Source organism: Canis lupus, chromosome 30 (assembly GCF_048164855.1).
Source record: "Canis lupus baileyi chromosome 30, mCanLup2.hap1, whole genome shotgun sequence".
Taxonomy (NCBI): domain Eukaryota; kingdom Metazoa; phylum Chordata; class Mammalia; order Carnivora; family Canidae; genus Canis; species Canis lupus.
Window position 1 is genome coordinate 2,301,944 of NC_132867.1, and position 23,659 is coordinate 2,325,602.

A 23,659-nucleotide genomic window follows, 5' to 3' on the forward strand; every position below is an offset into this window, starting at 1 on the left:
CAGTTCCAGATGAGGCCAAGAAAGAGTCCACAGCAATCAGGTCCAGGTGGGGAACAAAGTCACCAGGACTGGGTGAGGCCCAGATGGAGACCAGATTCACCAGGTCCAGGTGAGGTCCAGGTATTGACCAGAGTCCCCAGGTCTGGGAGAGGACCAGGTAAGGACCAGATTCACCAGATCCAAGAGGCCCACGTGGGGACCTGAGTCACCAGGTATGGGTGTGGCCAAGGTGGCAACCCCACTCAACAGGTCCAGGTGAGGCCAACCTGCAGGACAAAGTCATCAGATCCAGGTGAGGCCATAGTGGGGTCCGGAGTGACCAGGTATATATGAGTCTATAAGAACACCACAGTCACCAGGTCCAGGTGTGGTTCATGTGGGAACGAGAGTCACCAGGTCCACGTGAGACCCAGGTGAGGTCAACAGTCACCAGGTCCAGATTGAGGCCTAGGTGGGGGACCAGAGTCATCAGGACCAGTTGAGACCAAAGTATGGAGCAAAGATATCATGTCCAAGTGAGGCCCAGGTGGGGAACAGAGTAACCATATCCCATTGATGCCAGGTGGGAAAAGAGTCACAAGGTCCAGACGAGGCCTAAGTGAGGAGTAGATTCACCAGGGCCTGTTGAGGCCCAGTTGAGGACCATGATCAACAGGGCCAGGAGAGGCCCAGATGGGGACCGGAATCCCCAAATCCAGGTGAAGCTGAGGTGGGGACCACAGTCACCAGATCCAGGGTAGTCTCAGGTGCAGACCAGAATCACCAGGTCCAGGTGAGGTGCCGGTTGCAACCAAACTCACCAGGTCCCAGTGAGGCCCTCGTGGTGACCAGAGTCACGAGGTACATGAGAAGCTAGAAACACATGGGATCCCTGGGTGGCGCAGCGGTTTGGCGCCTGCCTTTGGCCCAGGGCGCGACCCTGGAGACCCGGGATCGAATCCCACTCGAACTCCCTGTGCATGGAGCCTGCTCCTCCCTCTGTCTGTGTCTCGGCCAATCTCTCTCTGTGAGTATCATAAATAAATAAAAATTTAAAAAAAAGAAGCTAGAAACACTGCGGACAACAGGTACATATGATCTCCATGTGGGAACGAGAATCACCAGTTATAGGTGAGGACCAGGTGGGGATACGACTCACCATGTCCAGGTGAGACCCAGGTGGGAACCAGTGTCACCATGTGCAGGTGTGGCCCAGGTGAAGACCAGAGTTAATAGTTCCGGCTGGCGCACTGTTAGTGAACAGTGTAACCATATCCTGATGCTACCCAGGAGGGTCCCAGAGACGCCAGGGCCTGGTGAGGCCCAGGTGGGACCAGAGACATGAGGTCCAGGTGAGGTCCAGATGGGAACCACAGTCACCAGGTCAGGTGAGGCCATGCTTAGGATCAGAGTCACAGGTTACAGGTGAGACCGAGGTGGAGCCAGAGTCACCTGGTACAAAAGAGGCCAAAGTCAGGACCAGAGTTACCAGGATCAGGTCAGTCCCAGTGGGGAATAGAGTAACCATGTCCCGATGATGCCCAGGTAGAACCAGAGTCACCAGGTCCAGATGAGGCGCAGGTGGGGAGCATGTTCACTAGGTCCCGGTGAGGCCCAGTTGAGGACCAGATTTACCAGGTCAAGTTGAGGCATAGAGGGGTTCCAGATTCACCTGGTGAGGTGACATACGGATGGGGACCAGAGTCACCATATCAGGCTGAGGCCCAGAGGGGCTCCAGAGTCATCATGTCCAGGTGAGGCTCAGGGGTGGAAGAGTTTATCCAGCTCATAATGGTCCACAGATGAGGACCAGAGTCACCAGAACTGGGTGAGGCCCAGTTAGGATCAGAGTCACCATTTCCAGGTGAGGCCAAGAAGGAGTCCACAGCAATAAGGTCCAGGTGTGGAACAAAGTCACCAGGACTGGATGAGGCCCAGATGGGGACCAGATTCACCAGGCCCAGGTGATTCCCAGGTGGTGACCAGAGTTACCAGTTCCGGGTGAGAACCAGGTAAGGACCAGATTCACCAGGTCGAAGTGAGGCCCACGTGGGGACCTGTGTCACTGGCATGGGTGAGGCCCAGGTGACAAACCCACTCACCAGGTCCAGGTGAGGCCAAACTGCAGGCCATACAGAGGAACCAGGTCCCAATGATGCCCAGGTAAGGACGAGAGTTACCAGGTCCAGGTGAGGCCAACCTACAGGCCATGCAGTGGAACCATGTCCGATGATGCCCAGGTAGGGACCAGAGTCACCAGGTCCAAATGAAGCCCAGATGGACCATAATCACTAGGTCCAGGTTAGGCCCAGTTGAGGACCAGAATCACCAGACCTGGTTGAAGCCCAGAGAAGTACCATGATTCCCTGGTCCAGGTGACATCCATATGGGGACCAGAGTCACCAGGTCAGGTTGATGCCCAGAGAGGTTCCAGAGTCATCATGTCCAGGGGAGCCTCAGGTGTGGAACAGAGTCACCAGGTACCAATGATGCCCAGGTGAGGAGCAGAGTTACCAGGTACACGTGAGGCCCCGGTGGGGATCAGAGGCAACAGGTCCATGTGAGTTCGGCTTGGGGACCGTGGTCAACAGGTCTACTTGAGGCCCAGGTGTGGAACACAGTAAGCAGGTCCAGGTGAGTCACCGTTGGGGACAAGAGTCACCACGTGCAGGTGAGGGCAAGGTGGACACCAGGATCGCCAGGTACAGGGGAGGCCCTTGAAAGAACCAGAGTCAACATTTCGATGTCAGGGGCAGGTAGCAACCAGGTTCAGCAGGTCGAAGTCAGGCCAAAGTGGGGTTCACAGTTACTAGGGCACGGTGAGACCCAGAGGGGGACCAGAGTCACCTGGTCCAGGTGAGGTCCAGTTGTGGAACACAGTCAACGGGTCACAATTTTGCCCAGTTGAGGACCATGGTCAACAGGGCCAGGTCAGACCCAGATGGGGACCGGAGTCCCGAAATCCAGGTGAAGCCCAGGTAGGGACCACAGTCACCAGATCCAGGGGAGTCTCAGGTGTAGACCAGAATCACCGGGTCCAAGTGAGGTACAGGTGGCGACCACACACACTAGGTCCCGGTGAGACCCTGGTGGGGACCAGAGTCACTAGGTACATGAGAGGCTAGAAACACTGAAGCCATCAGGTTCACATCATGTCCATGTGGGTACGAGAATCACCAGTTACACGTGAGGACCACGTGGGGATCCGACTCACCATGTCCAGGTGAAACCCAGGTGGGAACCATGTCAGCATGTCCAGGTGTGGCCCTTGTGAAGACCAGAGTTAATAGGTCCGGGTGGGTCACTGATAGTGAACAGTGTAACCATATCCTGATGCTACCCAGGTGGGTACAAGAGACACCAGGTCCTGGTGAGGCCCAGGAGGGACCAGAGACATGAGGTCCAGGTGAGGTCCCGATGGGAACCACAGTCACCATTTCAGCTGAGGCCATGCTTAGGATCAGAGTCACGAGTTACAAGTGAGGCCCAGGTCGAGCCAGAATAACCTGGTACAAAAGAGGCCAAAGTCAGGAGCAGAGTTACCAGGATCAGGTCAGTCCCAGTGGAGAACAGAGTAACAATGTCCCGATGAAGCCCAGGTAGAACCTGAGTCGCCAGGTCCAGATGAGGCGCAGTTGGGGAGCATGTTCACTAGGTCCCGGTGAGGTCCAGTTGAGGACCAGAGTCACCAGGTCAAGTTGTCCCCAAGAGGAGTAATAGATTCACCTGGTCTCGGTGACTTCCAGATGGGAACCAGAGTCACCGTGTCAGGCTGACCCCAGGGAGGTTCCAGAGTAGTCATGTGCAGGTGAGGCTCAAGTGTGGAACAGAGTAAGCAGGTACCAGTGATGCCAAGGTGAGGACCAGAGTCACCAGATCTAGGTAACGCGCAGATAGGATCAGAGTCACCAGTTCCAGATGAGGCCAAGAAAGAGTCCACAGCAATCAGGTCCAGGTGGGGAACAAAGTCACCAGGACTGGGTGAGGCCCAGATGGAGACCAGATTCACCAGGTCCAGGTGAGGTCCAGGTATTGACCAGAGTCCCCAGGTCTGGGAGAGGACCAGGTAAGGACCAGATTCACCAGATCCAAGAGGCCCACGTGGGGACCTGAGTCACCAGGTATGGGTGTGGCCAAGGTGGCAACCCCACTCAACAGGTCCAGGTGAGGCCAACCTGCAGGACAAAGTCATCAGATCCAGGTGAGGCCATAGTGGGGTCCGGAGTGACCAGGTATATATGAGTCTATAAGAACACCACAGTCACCAGGTCCAGGTGTGGTTCATGTGGGAACGAGAGTCACCAGGTCCACGTGAGACCCAGGTGAGGTCAACAGTCACCAGGTCCAGATTGAGGCCTAGGTGGGGGACCAGAGTCATCAGGACCAGTTGAGACCAAAGTATGGAGCAAAGATATCATGTCCAAGTGAGGCCCAGGTGGGGAACAGAGTAACCATATCCCATTGATGCCAGGTGGGAAAAGAGTCACAAGGTCCAGACGAGGCCTAAGTGAGGAGTAGATTCACCAGGGCCTGTTGAGGCCCAGTTGAGGACCATGATCAACAGGGCCAGGAGAGGCCCAGATGGGGACCGGAATCCCCAAATCCAGGTGAAGCTGAGGTGGGGACCACAGTCACCAGATCCAGGGTAGTCTCAGGTGCAGACCAGAATCACCAGGTCCAGGTGAGGTGCCGGTTGCAACCAAACTCACCAGGTCCCAGTGAGGCCCTCGTGGTGACCAGAGTCACGAGGTACATGAGAAGCTAGAAACACATGGGATCCCTGGGTGGCGCAGCGGTTTGGCGCCTGCCTTTGGCCCAGGGCGCGACCCTGGAGACCCGGGATCGAATCCCACTCGAACTCCCTGTGCATGGAGCCTGCTCCTCCCTCTGTCTGTGTCTCGGCCAATCTCTCTCTGTGAGTATCATAAATAAATAAAAATTTAAAAAAAAGAAGCTAGAAACACTGCGGACAACAGGTACATATGATCTCCATGTGGGAACGAGAATCACCAGTTATAGGTGAGGACCAGGTGGGGATACGACTCACCATGTCCAGGTGAGACCCAGGTGGGAACCAGTGTCACCATGTGCAGGTGTGGCCCAGGTGAAGACCAGAGTTAATAGTTCCGGCTGGCGCACTGTTAGTGAACAGTGTAACCATATCCTGATGCTACCCAGGAGGGTCCCAGAGACGCCAGGGCCTGGTGAGGCCCAGGTGGGACCAGAGACATGAGGTCCAGGTGAGGTCCAGATGGGAACCACAGTCACCAGGTCAGGTGAGGCCATGCTTAGGATCAGAGTCACAGGTTACAGGTGAGACCGAGGTGGAGCCAGAGTCACCTGGTACAAAAGAGGCCAAAGTCAGGACCAGAGTTACCAGGATCAGGTCAGTCCCAGTGGGGAATAGAGTAACCATGTCCCGATGATGCCCAGGTAGAACCAGAGTCACCAGGTCCAGATGAGGCGCAGGTGGGGAGCATGTTCACTAGGTCCCGGTGAGGCCCAGTTGAGGACCAGATTTACCAGGTCAAGTTGAGGCATAGAGGGGTTCCAGATTCACCTGGTGAGGTGACATACGGATGGGGACCAGAGTCACCATATCAGGCTGAGGCCCAGAGGGGCTCCAGAGTCATCATGTCCAGGTGAGGCTCAGGGGTGGAAGAGTTTATCCAGCTCATAATGGTCCACAGATGAGGACCAGAGTCACCAGAACTGGGTGAGGCCCAGTTAGGATCAGAGTCACCATTTCCAGGTGAGGCCAAGAAGGAGTCCACAGCAATAAGGTCCAGGTGTGGAACAAAGTCACCAGGACTGGATGAGGCCCAGATGGGGACCAGATTCACCAGGCCCAGGTGATTCCCAGGTGGTGACCAGAGTTACCAGTTCCGGGTGAGAACCAGGTAAGGACCAGATTCACCAGGTCGAAGTGAGGCCCACGTGGGGACCTGTGTCACTGGCATGGGTGAGGCCCAGGTGACAAACCCACTCACCAGGTCCAGGTGAGGCCAAACTGCAGGCCATACAGAGGAACCAGGTCCCAATGATGCCCAGGTAAGGACGAGAGTTACCAGGTCCAGGTGAGGCCAACCTACAGGCCATGCAGTGGAACCATGTCCGATGATGCCCAGGTAGGGACCAGAGTCACCAGGTCCAAATGAAGCCCAGATGGACCATAATCACTAGGTCCAGGTTAGGCCCAGTTGAGGACCAGAATCACCAGACCTGGTTGAAGCCCAGAGAAGTACCATGATTCCCTGGTCCAGGTGACATCCATATGGGGACCAGAGTCACCAGGTCAGGTTGATGCCCAGAGAGGTTCCAGAGTCATCATGTCCAGGGGAGCCTCAGGTGTGGAACAGAGTCACCAGGTACCAATGATGCCCAGGTGAGGAGCAGAGTTACCAGGTACACGTGAGGCCCCGGTGGGGATCAGAGGCAACAGGTCCATGTGAGTTCGGCTTGGGGACCGTGGTCAACAGGTCTACTTGAGGCCCAGGTGTGGAACACAGTAAGCAGGTCCAGGTGAGTCACCGTTGGGGACAAGAGTCACCACGTGCAGGTGAGGGCAAGGTGGACACCAGGATCGCCAGGTACAGGGGAGGCCCTTGAAAGAACCAGAGTCAACATTTCGATGTCAGGGGCAGGTAGCAACCAGGTTCAGCAGGTCGAAGTCAGGCCAAAGTGGGGTTCACAGTTACTAGGGCACGGTGAGACCCAGAGGGGGACCAGAGTCACCTGGTCCAGGTGAGGTCCAGTTGTGGAACACAGTCAACGGGTCACAATTTTGCCCAGTTGAGGACCATGGTCAACAGGGCCAGGTCAGACCCAGATGGGGACCGGAGTCCCGAAATCCAGGTGAAGCCCAGGTAGGGACCACAGTCACCAGATCCAGGGGAGTCTCAGGTGTAGACCAGAATCACCGGGTCCAAGTGAGGTACAGGTGGCGACCACACACACTAGGTCCCGGTGAGACCCTGGTGGGGACCAGAGTCACTAGGTACATGAGAGGCTAGAAACACTGAAGCCATCAGGTTCACATCATGTCCATGTGGGTACGAGAATCACCAGTTACACGTGAGGACCACGTGGGGATCCGACTCACCATGTCCAGGTGAAACCCAGGTGGGAACCATGTCAGCATGTCCAGGTGTGGCCCTTGTGAAGACCAGAGTTAATAGGTCCGGGTGGGTCACTGATAGTGAACAGTGTAACCATATCCTGATGCTACCCAGGTGGGTACAAGAGACACCAGGTCCTGGTGAGGCCCAGGAGGGACCAGAGACATGAGGTCCAGGTGAGGTCCCGATGGGAACCACAGTCACCATTTCAGCTGAGGCCATGCTTAGGATCAGAGTCACGAGTTACAAGTGAGGCCCAGGTCGAGCCAGAATAACCTGGTACAAAAGAGGCCAAAGTCAGGAGCAGAGTTACCAGGATCAGGTCAGTCCCAGTGGAGAACAGAGTAACAATGTCCCGATGAAGCCCAGGTAGAACCTGAGTCGCCAGGTCCAGATGAGGCGCAGTTGGGGAGCATGTTCACTAGGTCCCGGTGAGGTCCAGTTGAGGACCAGAGTCACCAGGTCAAGTTGTCCCCAAGAGGAGTAATAGATTCACCTGGTCTCGGTGACTTCCAGATGGGAACCAGAGTCACCGTGTCAGGCTGACCCCAGGGAGGTTCCAGAGTAGTCATGTGCAGGTGAGGCTCAAGTGTGGAACAGAGTAAGCAGGTACCAGTGATGCCAAGGTGAGGACCAGAGTCACCAGATCTAGGTAACGCGCAGATAGGATCAGAGTCACCAGTTCCAGATGAGGCCAAGAAAGAGTCCACAGCAATCAGGTCCAGGTGGGGAACAAAGTCACCAGGACTGGGTGAGGCCCAGATGGAGACCAGATTCACCAGGTCCAGGTGAGGTCCAGGTATTGACCAGAGTCCCCAGGTCTGGGAGAGGACCAGGTAAGGACCAGATTCACCAGATCCAAGAGGCCCACGTGGGGACCTGAGTCACCAGGTATGGGTGTGGCCAAGGTGGCAACCCCACTCAACAGGTCCAGGTGAGGCCAACCTGCAGGACAAAGTCATCAGATCCAGGTGAGGCCATAGTGGGGTCCGGAGTGACCAGGTATATATGAGTCTATAAGAACACCACAGTCACCAGGTCCAGGTGTGGTTCATGTGGGAACGAGAGTCACCAGGTCCACGTGAGACCCAGGTGAGGTCAACAGTCACCAGGTCCAGATTGAGGCCTAGGTGGGGGACCAGAGTCATCAGGACCAGTTGAGACCAAAGTATGGAGCAAAGATATCATGTCCAAGTGAGGCCCAGGTGGGGAACAGAGTAACCATATCCCATTGATGCCAGGTGGGAAAAGAGTCACAAGGTCCAGACGAGGCCTAAGTGAGGAGTAGATTCACCAGGGCCTGTTGAGGCCCAGTTGAGGACCATGATCAACAGGGCCAGGAGAGGCCCAGATGGGGACCGGAATCCCCAAATCCAGGTGAAGCTGAGGTGGGGACCACAGTCACCAGATCCAGGGTAGTCTCAGGTGCAGACCAGAATCACCAGGTCCAGGTGAGGTGCCGGTTGCAACCAAACTCACCAGGTCCCAGTGAGGCCCTCGTGGTGACCAGAGTCACGAGGTACATGAGAAGCTAGAAACACATGGGATCCCTGGGTGGCGCAGCGGTTTGGCGCCTGCCTTTGGCCCAGGGCGCGACCCTGGAGACCCGGGATCGAATCCCACTCGAACTCCCTGTGCATGGAGCCTGCTCCTCCCTCTGTCTGTGTCTCGGCCAATCTCTCTCTGTGAGTATCATAAATAAATAAAAATTTAAAAAAAAGAAGCTAGAAACACTGCGGACAACAGGTACATATGATCTCCATGTGGGAACGAGAATCACCAGTTATAGGTGAGGACCAGGTGGGGATACGACTCACCATGTCCAGGTGAGACCCAGGTGGGAACCAGTGTCACCATGTGCAGGTGTGGCCCAGGTGAAGACCAGAGTTAATAGTTCCGGCTGGCGCACTGTTAGTGAACAGTGTAACCATATCCTGATGCTACCCAGGAGGGTCCCAGAGACGCCAGGGCCTGGTGAGGCCCAGGTGGGACCAGAGACATGAGGTCCAGGTGAGGTCCAGATGGGAACCACAGTCACCAGGTCAGGTGAGGCCATGCTTAGGATCAGAGTCACAGGTTACAGGTGAGACCGAGGTGGAGCCAGAGTCACCTGGTACAAAAGAGGCCAAAGTCAGGACCAGAGTTACCAGGATCAGGTCAGTCCCAGTGGGGAATAGAGTAACCATGTCCCGATGATGCCCAGGTAGAACCAGAGTCACCAGGTCCAGATGAGGCGCAGGTGGGGAGCATGTTCACTAGGTCCCGGTGAGGCCCAGTTGAGGACCAGATTTACCAGGTCAAGTTGAGGCATAGAGGGGTTCCAGATTCACCTGGTGAGGTGACATACGGATGGGGACCAGAGTCACCATATCAGGCTGAGGCCCAGAGGGGCTCCAGAGTCATCATGTCCAGGTGAGGCTCAGGGGTGGAAGAGTTTATCCAGCTCATAATGGTCCACAGATGAGGACCAGAGTCACCAGAACTGGGTGAGGCCCAGTTAGGATCAGAGTCACCATTTCCAGGTGAGGCCAAGAAGGAGTCCACAGCAATAAGGTCCAGGTGTGGAACAAAGTCACCAGGACTGGATGAGGCCCAGATGGGGACCAGATTCACCAGGCCCAGGTGATTCCCAGGTGGTGACCAGAGTTACCAGTTCCGGGTGAGAACCAGGTAAGGACCAGATTCACCAGGTCGAAGTGAGGCCCACGTGGGGACCTGTGTCACTGGCATGGGTGAGGCCCAGGTGACAAACCCACTCACCAGGTCCAGGTGAGGCCAAACTGCAGGCCATACAGAGGAACCAGGTCCCAATGATGCCCAGGTAAGGACGAGAGTTACCAGGTCCAGGTGAGGCCAACCTACAGGCCATGCAGTGGAACCATGTCCGATGATGCCCAGGTAGGGACCAGAGTCACCAGGTCCAAATGAAGCCCAGATGGACCATAATCACTAGGTCCAGGTTAGGCCCAGTTGAGGACCAGAATCACCAGACCTGGTTGAAGCCCAGAGAAGTACCATGATTCCCTGGTCCAGGTGACATCCATATGGGGACCAGAGTCACCAGGTCAGGTTGATGCCCAGAGAGGTTCCAGAGTCATCATGTCCAGGGGAGCCTCAGGTGTGGAACAGAGTCACCAGGTACCAATGATGCCCAGGTGAGGAGCAGAGTTACCAGGTACACGTGAGGCCCCGGTGGGGATCAGAGGCAACAGGTCCATGTGAGTTCGGCTTGGGGACCGTGGTCAACAGGTCTACTTGAGGCCCAGGTGTGGAACACAGTAAGCAGGTCCAGGTGAGTCACCGTTGGGGACAAGAGTCACCACGTGCAGGTGAGGGCAAGGTGGACACCAGGATCGCCAGGTACAGGGGAGGCCCTTGAAAGAACCAGAGTCAACATTTCGATGTCAGGGGCAGGTAGCAACCAGGTTCAGCAGGTCGAAGTCAGGCCAAAGTGGGGTTCACAGTTACTAGGGCACGGTGAGACCCAGAGGGGGACCAGAGTCACCTGGTCCAGGTGAGGTCCAGTTGTGGAACACAGTCAACGGGTCACAATTTTGCCCAGTTGAGGACCATGGTCAACAGGGCCAGGTCAGACCCAGATGGGGACCGGAGTCCCGAAATCCAGGTGAAGCCCAGGTAGGGACCACAGTCACCAGATCCAGGGGAGTCTCAGGTGTAGACCAGAATCACCGGGTCCAAGTGAGGTACAGGTGGCGACCACACACACTAGGTCCCGGTGAGACCCTGGTGGGGACCAGAGTCACTAGGTACATGAGAGGCTAGAAACACTGAAGCCATCAGGTTCACATCATGTCCATGTGGGTACGAGAATCACCAGTTACACGTGAGGACCACGTGGGGATCCGACTCACCATGTCCAGGTGAAACCCAGGTGGGAACCATGTCAGCATGTCCAGGTGTGGCCCTTGTGAAGACCAGAGTTAATAGGTCCGGGTGGGTCACTGATAGTGAACAGTGTAACCATATCCTGATGCTACCCAGGTGGGTACAAGAGACACCAGGTCCTGGTGAGGCCCAGGAGGGACCAGAGACATGAGGTCCAGGTGAGGTCCCGATGGGAACCACAGTCACCATTTCAGCTGAGGCCATGCTTAGGATCAGAGTCACGAGTTACAAGTGAGGCCCAGGTCGAGCCAGAATAACCTGGTACAAAAGAGGCCAAAGTCAGGAGCAGAGTTACCAGGATCAGGTCAGTCCCAGTGGAGAACAGAGTAACAATGTCCCGATGAAGCCCAGGTAGAACCTGAGTCGCCAGGTCCAGATGAGGCGCAGTTGGGGAGCATGTTCACTAGGTCCCGGTGAGGTCCAGTTGAGGACCAGAGTCACCAGGTCAAGTTGTCCCCAAGAGGAGTAATAGATTCACCTGGTCTCGGTGACTTCCAGATGGGAACCAGAGTCACCGTGTCAGGCTGACCCCAGGGAGGTTCCAGAGTAGTCATGTGCAGGTGAGGCTCAAGTGTGGAACAGAGTAAGCAGGTACCAGTGATGCCAAGGTGAGGACCAGAGTCACCAGATCTAGGTAACGCGCAGATAGGATCAGAGTCACCAGTTCCAGATGAGGCCAAGAAAGAGTCCACAGCAATCAGGTCCAGGTGGGGAACAAAGTCACCAGGACTGGGTGAGGCCCAGATGGAGACCAGATTCACCAGGTCCAGGTGAGGTCCAGGTATTGACCAGAGTCCCCAGGTCTGGGAGAGGACCAGGTAAGGACCAGATTCACCAGATCCAAGAGGCCCACGTGGGGACCTGAGTCACCAGGTATGGGTGTGGCCAAGGTGGCAACCCCACTCAACAGGTCCAGGTGAGGCCAACCTGCAGGACAAAGTCATCAGATCCAGGTGAGGCCATAGTGGGGTCCGGAGTGACCAGGTATATATGAGTCTATAAGAACACCACAGTCACCAGGTCCAGGTGTGGTTCATGTGGGAACGAGAGTCACCAGGTCCACGTGAGACCCAGGTGAGGTCAACAGTCACCAGGTCCAGATTGAGGCCTAGGTGGGGGACCAGAGTCATCAGGACCAGTTGAGACCAAAGTATGGAGCAAAGATATCATGTCCAAGTGAGGCCCAGGTGGGGAACAGAGTAACCATATCCCATTGATGCCAGGTGGGAAAAGAGTCACAAGGTCCAGACGAGGCCTAAGTGAGGAGTAGATTCACCAGGGCCTGTTGAGGCCCAGTTGAGGACCATGATCAACAGGGCCAGGAGAGGCCCAGATGGGGACCGGAATCCCCAAATCCAGGTGAAGCTGAGGTGGGGACCACAGTCACCAGATCCAGGGTAGTCTCAGGTGCAGACCAGAATCACCAGGTCCAGGTGAGGTGCCGGTTGCAACCAAACTCACCAGGTCCCAGTGAGGCCCTCGTGGTGACCAGAGTCACGAGGTACATGAGAAGCTAGAAACACATGGGATCCCTGGGTGGCGCAGCGGTTTGGCGCCTGCCTTTGGCCCAGGGCGCGACCCTGGAGACCCGGGATCGAATCCCACTCGAACTCCCTGTGCATGGAGCCTGCTCCTCCCTCTGTCTGTGTCTCGGCCAATCTCTCTCTGTGAGTATCATAAATAAATAAAAATTTAAAAAAAAGAAGCTAGAAACACTGCGGACAACAGGTACATATGATCTCCATGTGGGAACGAGAATCACCAGTTATAGGTGAGGACCAGGTGGGGATACGACTCACCATGTCCAGGTGAGACCCAGGTGGGAACCAGTGTCACCATGTGCAGGTGTGGCCCAGGTGAAGACCAGAGTTAATAGTTCCGGCTGGCGCACTGTTAGTGAACAGTGTAACCATATCCTGATGCTACCCAGGAGGGTCCCAGAGACGCCAGGGCCTGGTGAGGCCCAGGTGGGACCAGAGACATGAGGTCCAGGTGAGGTCCAGATGGGAACCACAGTCACCAGGTCAGGTGAGGCCATGCTTAGGATCAGAGTCACAGGTTACAGGTGAGACCGAGGTGGAGCCAGAGTCACCTGGTACAAAAGAGGCCAAAGTCAGGACCAGAGTTACCAGGATCAGGTCAGTCCCAGTGGGGAATAGAGTAACCATGTCCCGATGATGCCCAGGTAGAACCAGAGTCACCAGGTCCAGATGAGGCGCAGGTGGGGAGCATGTTCACTAGGTCCCGGTGAGGCCCAGTTGAGGACCAGATTTACCAGGTCAAGTTGAGGCATAGAGGGGTTCCAGATTCACCTGGTGAGGTGACATACGGATGGGGACCAGAGTCACCATATCAGGCTGAGGCCCAGAGGGGCTCCAGAGTCATCATGTCCAGGTGAGGCTCAGGGGTGGAAGAGTTTATCCAGCTCATAATGGTCCACAGATGAGGACCAGAGTCACCAGAACTGGGTGAGGCCCAGTTAGGATCAGAGTCACCATTTCCAGGTGAGGCCAAGAAGGAGTCCACAGCAATAAGGTCCAGGTGTGGAACAAAGTCACCAGGACTGGATGAGGCCCAGATGGGGACCAGATTCACCAGGCCCAGGTGATTCCCAGGTGGTGACCAGAGTTACCAGTTCCGGGTGAGAACCAGGTAAGGACCAGATTCACCAGGTCGAAGTGAGGCCCACGTGGGGACCTGTGTCACTGGCATGGGTGAGGCCCAGGTGACAAACCCACTCACCAGGTCCAGGTGAGGCCAAACTGCAGGCCATACAGAGGAACCAGGTCCCAATGATGCCCAGGTAAGGACGAGAGTTACCAGGTCCAGGTGAGGCCAACCTACAGGCCATGCAGTGGAACCATGTCCGATGATGCCCAGGTAGGGACCAGAGTCACCAGGTCCAAATGAAGCCCAGATGGACCATAATCACTAGGTCCAGGTTAGGCCCAGTTGAGGACCAGAATCACCAGACCTGGTTGAAGCCCAGAGAAGTACCATGATTCCCTGGTCCAGGTGACATCCATATGGGGACCAGAGTCACCAGGTCAGGTTGATGCCCAGAGAGGTTCCAGAGTCATCATGTCCAGGGGAGCCTCAGGTGTGGAACAGAGTCACCAGGTACCAATGATGCCCAGGTGAGGAGCAGAGTTACCAGGTACACGTGAGGCCCCGGTGGGGATCAGAGGCAACAGGTCCATGTGAGTTCGGCTTGGGGACCGTGGTCAACAGGTCTACTTGAGGCCCAGGTGTGGAACACAGTAAGCAGGTCCAGGTGAGTCACCGTTGGGGACAAGAGTCACCACGTGCAGGTGAGGGCAAGGTGGACACCAGGATCGCCAGGTACAGGGGAGGCCCTTGAAAGAACCAGAGTCAACATTTCGATGTCAGGGGCAGGTAGCAACCAGGTTCAGCAGGTCGAAGTCAGGCCAAAGTGGGGTTCACAGTTACTAGGGCACGGTGAGACCCAGAGGGGGACCAGAGTCACCTGGTCCAGGTGAGGTCCAGTTGTGGAACACAGTCAACGGGTCACAATTTTGCCCAGTTGAGGACCATGGTCAACAGGGCCAGGTCAGACCCAGATGGGGACCGGAGTCCCGAAATCCAGGTGAAGCCCAGGTAGGGACCACAGTCACCAGATCCAGGGGAGTCTCAGGTGTAGACCAGAATCACCGGGTCCAAGTGAGGTACAGGTGGCGACCACACACACTAGGTCCCGGTGAGACCCTGGTGGGGACCAGAGTCACTAGGTACATGAGAGGCTAGAAACACTGAAGCCATCAGGTTCACATCATGTCCATGTGGGTACGAGAATCACCAGTTACACGTGAGGACCACGTGGGGATCCGACTCACCATGTCCAGGTGAAACCCAGGTGGGAACCATGTCAGCATGTCCAGGTGTGGCCCTTGTGAAGACCAGAGTTAATAGGTCCGGGTGGGTCACTGATAGTGAACAGTGTAACCATATCCTGATGCTACCCAGGTGGGTACAAGAGACACCAGGTCCTGGTGAGGCCCAGGAGGGACCAGAGACATGAGGTCCAGGTGAGGTCCCGATGGGAACCACAGTCACCATTTCAGCTGAGGCCATGCTTAGGATCAGAGTCACGAGTTACAAGTGAGGCCCAGGTCGAGCCAGAATAACCTGGTACAAAAGAGGCCAAAGTCAGGAGCAGAGTTACCAGGATCAGGTCAGTCCCAGTGGAGAACAGAGTAACAATGTCCCGATGAAGCCCAGGTAGAACCTGAGTCGCCAGGTCCAGATGAGGCGCAGTTGGGGAGCATGTTCACTAGGTCCCGGTGAGGTCCAGTTGAGGACCAGAGTCACCAGGTCAAGTTGTCCCCAAGAGGAGTAATAGATTCACCTGGTCTCGGTGACTTCCAGATGGGAACCAGAGTCACCGTGTCAGGCTGACCCCAGGGAGGTTCCAGAGTAGTCATGTGCAGGTGAGGCTCAAGTGTGGAACAGAGTAAGCAGGTACCAGTGATGCCAAGGTGAGGACCAGAGTCACCAGATCTAGGTAACGCGCAGATAGGATCAGAGTCACCAGTTCCAGATGAGGCCAAGAAAGAGTCCACAGCAATCAGGTCCAGGTGGGGAACAAAGTCACCAGGACTGGGTGAGGCCCAGATGGAGACCAGATTCACCAGGTCCAGGTGAGGTCCAGGTATTGACCAGAGTCCCCAGGTCTGGGAGAGGACCAGGTAAGGACCAGATTCACCAGATCCAAGAGGCCCACGTGGGGACCTGAGTCACCAGGTATGGGTGTGGCCAAGGTGGCAACCCCACTCAACAGGTCCAGGTGAGGCCAACCTGCAGGACAAAGTCATCAGATCCAGGTGAGGCCATAGTGGGGTCCGGAGTGACCAGGTATATATGAGTCTATAAGAACACCACAGTCACCAGGTCCAGGTGTGGTTCATGTGGGAACGAGAGTCACCAGGTCCACGTGAGACCCAGGTGAGGTCAACAGTCACCAGGTCCAGATTGAGGCCTAGGTGGGGGACCAGAGTCATCAGGACCAGTTGAGACCAAAGTATGGAGCAAAGATATCATGTCCAAGTGAGGCCCAGGTGGGGAACAGAGTAACCATATCCCATTGATGCCAGGTGGGAAAAGAGTCACAAGGTCCAGACGAGGCCTAAGTGAGGAGTAGATTCACCAGGGCCTGTTGAGGCCCAGTTGAGGACCATGATCAACAGGGCCAGGAGAGGCCCAGATGGGGACCGGAATCCCCAAATCCAGGTGAAGCTGAGGTGGGGACCACAGTCACCAGATCCAGGGTAGTCTCAGGTGCAGACCAGAATCACCAGGTCCAGGTGAGGTGCCGGTTGCAACCAAACTCACCAGGTCCCAGTGAGGCCCTCGTGGTGACCAGAGTCACGAGGTACATGAGAAGCTAGAAACACATGGGATCCCTGGGTGGCGCAGCGGTTTGGCGCCTGCCTTTGGCCCAGGGCGCGACCCTGGAGACCCGGGATCGAATCCCACTCGAACTCCCTGTGCATGGAGCCTGCTCCTCCCTCTGTCTGTGTCTCGGCCAATCTCTCTCTGTGAGTATCATAAATAAATAAAAATTTAAAAAAAAGAAGCTAGAAACACTGCGGACAACAGGTACATATGATCTCCATGTGGGAACGAGAATCACCAGTTATAGGTGAGGACCAGGTGGGGATACGACTCACCATGTCCAGGTGAGACCCAGGTGGGAACCAGTGTCACCATGTGCAGGTGTGGCCCAGGTGAAGACCAGAGTTAATAGTTCCGGCTGGCGCACTGTTAGTGAACAGTGTAACCATATCCTGATGCTACCCAGGAGGGTCCCAGAGACGCCAGGGCCTGGTGAGGCCCAGGTGGGACCAGAGACATGAGGTCCAGGTGAGGTCCAGATGGGAACCACAGTCACCAGGTCAGGTGAGGCCATGCTTAGGATCAGAGTCACAGGTTACAGGTGAGACCGAGGTGGAGCCAGAGTCACCTGGTACAAAAGAGGCCAAAGTCAGGACCAGAGTTACCAGGATCAGGTCAGTCCCAGTGGGGAATAGAGTAACCATGTCCCGATGATGCCCAGGTAGAACCAGAGTCACCAGGTCCAGATGAGGCGCAGGTGGGGAGCATGTTCACTAGGTCCCGGTGAGGCCCAGTTGAGGACCAGATTTACCAGGTCAAGTTGAGGCATAGAGGGGTTCCAGATTCACCTGGTGAGGTGACATACGGATGGGGACCAGAGTCACCATATCAGGCTGAGGCCCAGAGGGGCTCCAGAGTCATCATGTCCAGGTGAGGCTCAGGGGTGGAAGAGTTTATCCAGCTCATAATGGTCCACAGATGAGGACCAGAGTCACCAGAACTGGGTGAGGCCCAGTTAGGATCAGAGTCACCATTTCCAGGTGAGGCCAAGAAGGAGTCCACAGCAATAAGGTCCAGGTGTGGAACAAAGTCACCAGGACTGGATGAGGCCCAGATGGGGACCAGATTCACCAGGCCCAGGTGATTCCCAGGTGGTGACCAGAGTTACCAGTTCCGGGTGAGAACCAGGTAAGGACCAGATTCACCAGGTCGAAGTGAGGCCCACGTGGGGACCTGTGTCACTGGCATGGGTGAGGCCCAGGTGACAAACCCACTCACCAGGTCCAGGTGAGGCCAAACTGCAGGCCATACAGAGGAACCAGGTCCCAATGATGCCCAGGTAAGGACGAGAGTTACCAGGTCCAGGTGAGGCCAACCTACAGGCCATGCAGTGGAACCATGTCCGATGATGCCCAGGTAGGGACCAGAGTCACCAGGTCCAAATGAAGCCCAGATGGACCATAATCACTAGGTCCAGGTTAGGCCCAGTTGAGGACCAGAATCACCAGACCTGGTTGAAGCCCAGAGAAGTACCATGATTCCCTGGTCCAGGTGACATCCATATGGGGACCAGAGTCACCAGGTCAGGTTGATGCCCAGAGAGGTTCCAGAGTCATCATGTCCAGGGGAGCCTCAGGTGTGGAACAGAGTCACCAGGTACCAATGATGCCCAGGTGAGGAGCAGAGTTACCAGGTACACGTGAGGCCCCGGTGGGGATCAGAGGCAACAGGTCCATGTGAGTTCGGCTTGGGGACCGTGGTCAACAGGTCTACTTGAGGCCCAGGTGTGGAACACAGTAAGCAGGTCCAGGTGAGTCACCGTTGGGGACAAGAGTCACCACGTGCAGGTGAGGGCAAGGTGGACACCAGGATCGCCAGGTACAGGGGAGGCCCTTGAAAGAACCAGAGTCAACATTTCGATGTCAGGGGCAGGTAGCAACCAGGTTCAGCAGGTCGAAGTCAGGCCAAAGTGGGGTTCACAGTTACTAGGGCACGGTGAGACCCAGAGGGGGACCAGAGTCACCTGGTCCAGGTGAGGTCCAGTTGTGGAACACAGTCAACGGGTCACAATTTTGCCCAGTTGAGGACCATGGTCAACAGGGCCAGGTCAGACCCAGATGGGGACCGGAGTCCCGAAATCCAGGTGAAGCCCAGGTAGGGACCACAGTCACCAGATCCAGGGGAGTCTCAGGTGTAGACCAGAATCACCGGGTCCAAGTGAGGTACAGGTGGCGACCACACACACTAGGTCCCGGTGAGACCCTGGTGGGGACCAGAGTCACTAGGTACATGAGAGGCTAGAAACACTGAAGCCATCAGGTTCACATCATGTCCATGTGGGTACGAGAATCACCAGTTACACGTGAGGACCACGTGGGGATCCGACTCACCATGTCCAGGTGAAACCCAGGTGGGAACCATGTCAGCATGTCCAGGTGTGGCCCTTGTGAAGACCAGAGTTAATAGGTCCGGGTGGGTCACTGATAGTGAACAGTGTAACCATATCCTGATGCTACCCAGGTGGGTACAAGAGACACCAGGTCCTGGTGAGGCCCAGGAGGGACCAGAGACATGAGGTCCAGGTGAGGTCCCGATGGGAACCACAGTCACCATTTCAGCTGAGGCCATGCTTAGGATCAGAGTCACGAGTTACAAGTGAGGCCCAGGTCGAGCCAGAATAACCTGGTACAAAAGAGGCCAAAGTCAGGAGCAGAGTTACCAGGATCAGGTCAGTCCCAGTGGAGAACAGAGTAACAATGTCCCGATGAAGCCCAGGTAGAACCTGAGTCGCCAGGTCCAGATGAGGCGCAGTTGGGGAGCATGTTCACTAGGTCCCGGTGAGGTCCAGTTGAGGACCAGAGTCACCAGGTCAAGTTGTCCCCAAGAGGAGTAATAGATTCACCTGGTCTCGGTGACTTCCAGATGGGAACCAGAGTCACCGTGTCAGGCTGACCCCAGGGAGGTTCCAGAGTAGTCATGTGCAGGTGAGGCTCAAGTGTGGAACAGAGTAAGCAGGTACCAGTGATGCCAAGGTGAGGACCAGAGTCACCAGATCTAGGTAACGCGCAGATAGGATCAGAGTCACCAGTTCCAGATGAGGCCAAGAAAGAGTCCACAGCAATCAGGTCCAGGTGGGGAACAAAGTCACCAGGACTGGGTGAGGCCCAGATGGAGACCAGATTCACCAGGTCCAGGTGAGGTCCAGGTATTGACCAGAGTCCCCAGGTCTGGGAGAGGACCAGGTAAGGACCAGATTCACCAGATCCAAGAGGCCCACGTGGGGACCTGAGTCACCAGGTATGGGTGTGGCCAAGGTGGCAACCCCACTCAACAGGTCCAGGTGAGGCCAACCTGCAGGACAAAGTCATCAGATCCAGGTGAGGCCATAGTGGGGTCCGGAGTGACCAGGTATATATGAGTCTATAAGAACACCACAGTCACCAGGTCCAGGTGTGGTTCATGTGGGAACGAGAGTCACCAGGTCCACGTGAGACCCAGGTGAGGTCAACAGTCACCAGGTCCAGATTGAGGCCTAGGTGGGGGACCAGAGTCATCAGGACCAGTTGAGACCAAAGTATGGAGCAAAGATATCATGTCCAAGTGAGGCCCAGGTGGGGAACAGAGTAACCATATCCCATTGATGCCAGGTGGGAAAAGAGTCACAAGGTCCAGACGAGGCCTAAGTGAGGAGTAGATTCACCAGGGCCTGTTGAGGCCCAGTTGAGGACCATGATCAACAGGGCCAGGAGAGGCCCAGATGGGGACCGGAATCCCCAAATCCAGGTGAAGCTGAGGTGGGGACCACAGTCACCAGATCCAGGGTAGTCTCAGGTGCAGACCAGAATCACCAGGTCCAGGTGAGGTGCCGGTTGCAACCAAACTCACCAGGTCCCAGTGAGGCCCTCGTGGTGACCAGAGTCACGAGGTACATGAGAAGCTAGAAACACATGGGATCCCTGGGTGGCGCAGCGGTTTGGCGCCTGCCTTTGGCCCAGGGCGCGACCCTGGAGACCCGGGATCGAATCCCACTCGAACTCCCTGTGCATGGAGCCTGCTCCTCCCTCTGTCTGTGTCTCGGCCAATCTCTCTCTGTGAGTATCATAAATAAATAAAAATTTAAAAAAAAGAAGCTAGAAACACTGCGGACAACAGGTACATATGATCTCCATGTGGGAACGAGAATCACCAGTTATAGGTGAGGACCAGGTGGGGATACGACTCACCATGTCCAGGTGAGACCCAGGTGGGAACCAGTGTCACCATGTGCAGGTGTGGCCCAGGTGAAGACCAGAGTTAATAGTTCCGGCTGGCGCACTGTTAGTGAACAGTGTAACCATATCCTGATGCTACCCAGGAGGGTCCCAGAGACGCCAGGGCCTGGTGAGGCCCAGGTGGGACCAGAGACATGAGGTCCAGGTGAGGTCCAGATGGGAACCACAGTCACCAGGTCAGGTGAGGCCATGCTTAGGATCAGAGTCACAGGTTACAGGTGAGACCGAGGTGGAGCCAGAGTCACCTGGTACAAAAGAGGCCAAAGTCAGGACCAGAGTTACCAGGATCAGGTCAGTCCCAGTGGAGAACAGAGTAACAATGTCCCGATGAAGCCCAGGTAGAACCTGAGTCGCCAGGTCCAGATGAGGCGCAGTTGGGGAGCATGTTCACTAGGTCCCGGTGAGGTCCAGTTGAGGACCAGAGTCACCAGGTCAAGTTGTCCCCAAGAGGAGTAATAGATTCACCTGGTCTCGGTGACTTCCAGATGGGAACCAGAGTCACCGTGTCAGGCTGACCCCAGGGAGGTTCCAGAGTAGTCATGTGCAGGTGAGGCTCAAGTGTGGAACAGAGTAAGCAGGTACCAGTGATGCCAAGGTGAGGACCAGAGTCACCAGATCTAGGTAACGCGCAGATAGGATCAGAGTCACCAGTTCCAGATGAGGCCAAGAAAGAGTCCACAGCAATCAGGTCCAGGTGGGGAACAAAGTCACCAGGACTGGGTGAGGCCCAGATGGAGACCAGATTCACCAGGTCCAGGTGAGGTCCAGGTATTGACCAGAGTCCCCAGGTCTGGGAGAGGACCAGGTAAGGACCAGATTCACCAGATCCAAGAGGCCCACGTGGGGACCTGAGTCACCAGGTATGGGTGTGGCCAAGGTGGCAACCCCACTCAACAGGTCCAGGTGAGGCCAACCTGCAGGACAAAGTCATCAGATCCAGGTGAGGCCATAGTGGGGTCCGGAGTGACCAGGTATATATGAGTCTATAAGAACACCACAGTCACCAGGTCCAGGTGTGGTTCATGTGGGAACGAGAGTCACCAGGTCCACGTGAGACCCAGGTGAGGTCAACAGTCACCAGGTCCAGATTGAGGCCTAGGTGGGGGACCAGAGTCATCAGGACCAGTTGAGACCAAAGTATGGAGCAAAGATATCATGTCCAAGTGAGGCCCAGGTGGGGAACAGAGTAACCATATCCCATTGATGCCAGGTGGGAAAAGAGTCACAAGGTCCAGACGAGGCCTAAGTGAGGAGTAGATTCACCAGGGCCTGTTGAGGCCCAGTTGAGGACCAGTGTCCCCAGGTCCGGATGAGTCCTAGAGGGGGACCAGAGTCACCCGGTTCTGGTGATATCCAGGTGGGGACCAGAGTCTCCACGTCAGGGTGAGGCCGAGAGGGGGACGAGAATCACTAGGTCCAGGTGAGGCCCCGATGTGGAACTCAGAAACCAGGCCCCATAATGCCCATATGAGGACCTCAGGCACCAGGTCCAGGTGAGGTCCCAGTGGGAACCAGTCATCTCGTCTCGGGGAGGCCCAGGTGGGACCACAGTCAGGAGGTCCAGGTGAGGCCCAGGTGTGACCACAGTCAACAGGTCCAGGTGAGGCCCAGGTATATAAGAGAGTATCCAGGTCCCAATGATGACCAATTACGTAACAGAGACAAGAGGTCCAGGAGAGGCCCAAATATGGATCAGAGTCATTGTGTTCCAGGTGAGGCCAGATGGAGACCACAGGAACCAGGTCCAGGAGAGCCCCATATGGGAACCAGAGCCACCAGATCCAGGTGAAGTCCAGGTGGGACCACAGTCACAAGGTCCAGGTGAGGCGCAGGTGGCAACATGATTCACCAAGTCCAGGTGAGGCCCAGGTGGCGACCAGTCACCAGATCCAGGTGCGGACCAGCTAAGGACAAGAATCACCAGGCCCAGGTGAAGCCCAAGGGGTGACCAGTGTCACCAGGTAAGGGTGAGGTCCAGAGGGGAAAACAGTGTAACCAGTTTAGTTTGAGGCCCAGAATGGGACCAAAGGACTCTGGTGAAAGAGAGGCCCAGGAGTGGAATAGAGTATCCAGTTCCGAATGATGCCTGGGTGAGGACCAGAGTCACTAGGGCCATGCAGGCCTAGATGGGGAACAGAATCACTAGGTCCTGGTGAGGCATAGAATAAGACCACAGTCACCAGTATCAGGTGAGCCCCTTGTGCGAACCAGAGCCACTCTATCCAGCTGAGTCCCAGGTCCATGTGAAGCCCATGTGAGGACCGGATTCATCAGGTCTAATTGAGGCATAGCTGGGGACAAGTGTCACCAGGTCTGTGTGCGGCCTAGGTGGGGAAAGAATCAGCAGTTCTGAGTTAGGTCCAAGTGGGGACGAGAGACACCAGGTCCAGGTGAAGCCAAAGTGAGGACCAGAGACACCAGATCCAGGTGAGGTCCATGTTGGAAAGAGAGTCACCAGGTCCAGGAGAGGACCAGGTTGGGACCACAGTCACTAGATCCAGGTGAAGTCCAGGTGGGGACCAGAGTCACCAGATGGAGGTGAAGCCCAGGTGGGGACCAGAGTCACTAGGTCCAGATGAGGCCCAGGTGAGGACCAAAGTTACCAGGTACACGTGAGGAGCCGGTGGAGATCAGAGGCAACAGGTCCATGTGAGTCCGGCTTGGGGACCATGGTCAACAGGTCCACTTGAGACCCAGGTGTGGAACACAGTAAGCAGGTCCAGGTGAGTCCCCCCGTGGTGACAAGATTCACCACGTCCAGGTGAGGCCCAGGTGGGTCCCAGGATCACCAGGTAGAGGGGAGGCCCTTGAAAGTACCAGAGTCAACAGTTCGAGGTCAGGCTAGGTGGCAACCAGGGTAAGCAAGTCCAAGTCAGGCCAAAGTGGGGTTCACAGTCACTAGGGCACGGTGTGACCAAGAGAGGGACCAGAGTCACCTGGTCCAGGTGAGGTCCAGTTGTGGAACACAGTCACCAGGTCCCAAATTTGCCCAGTTGAGGACCATGGTCAACAGGGCCAGGTGAGGCCCAGATG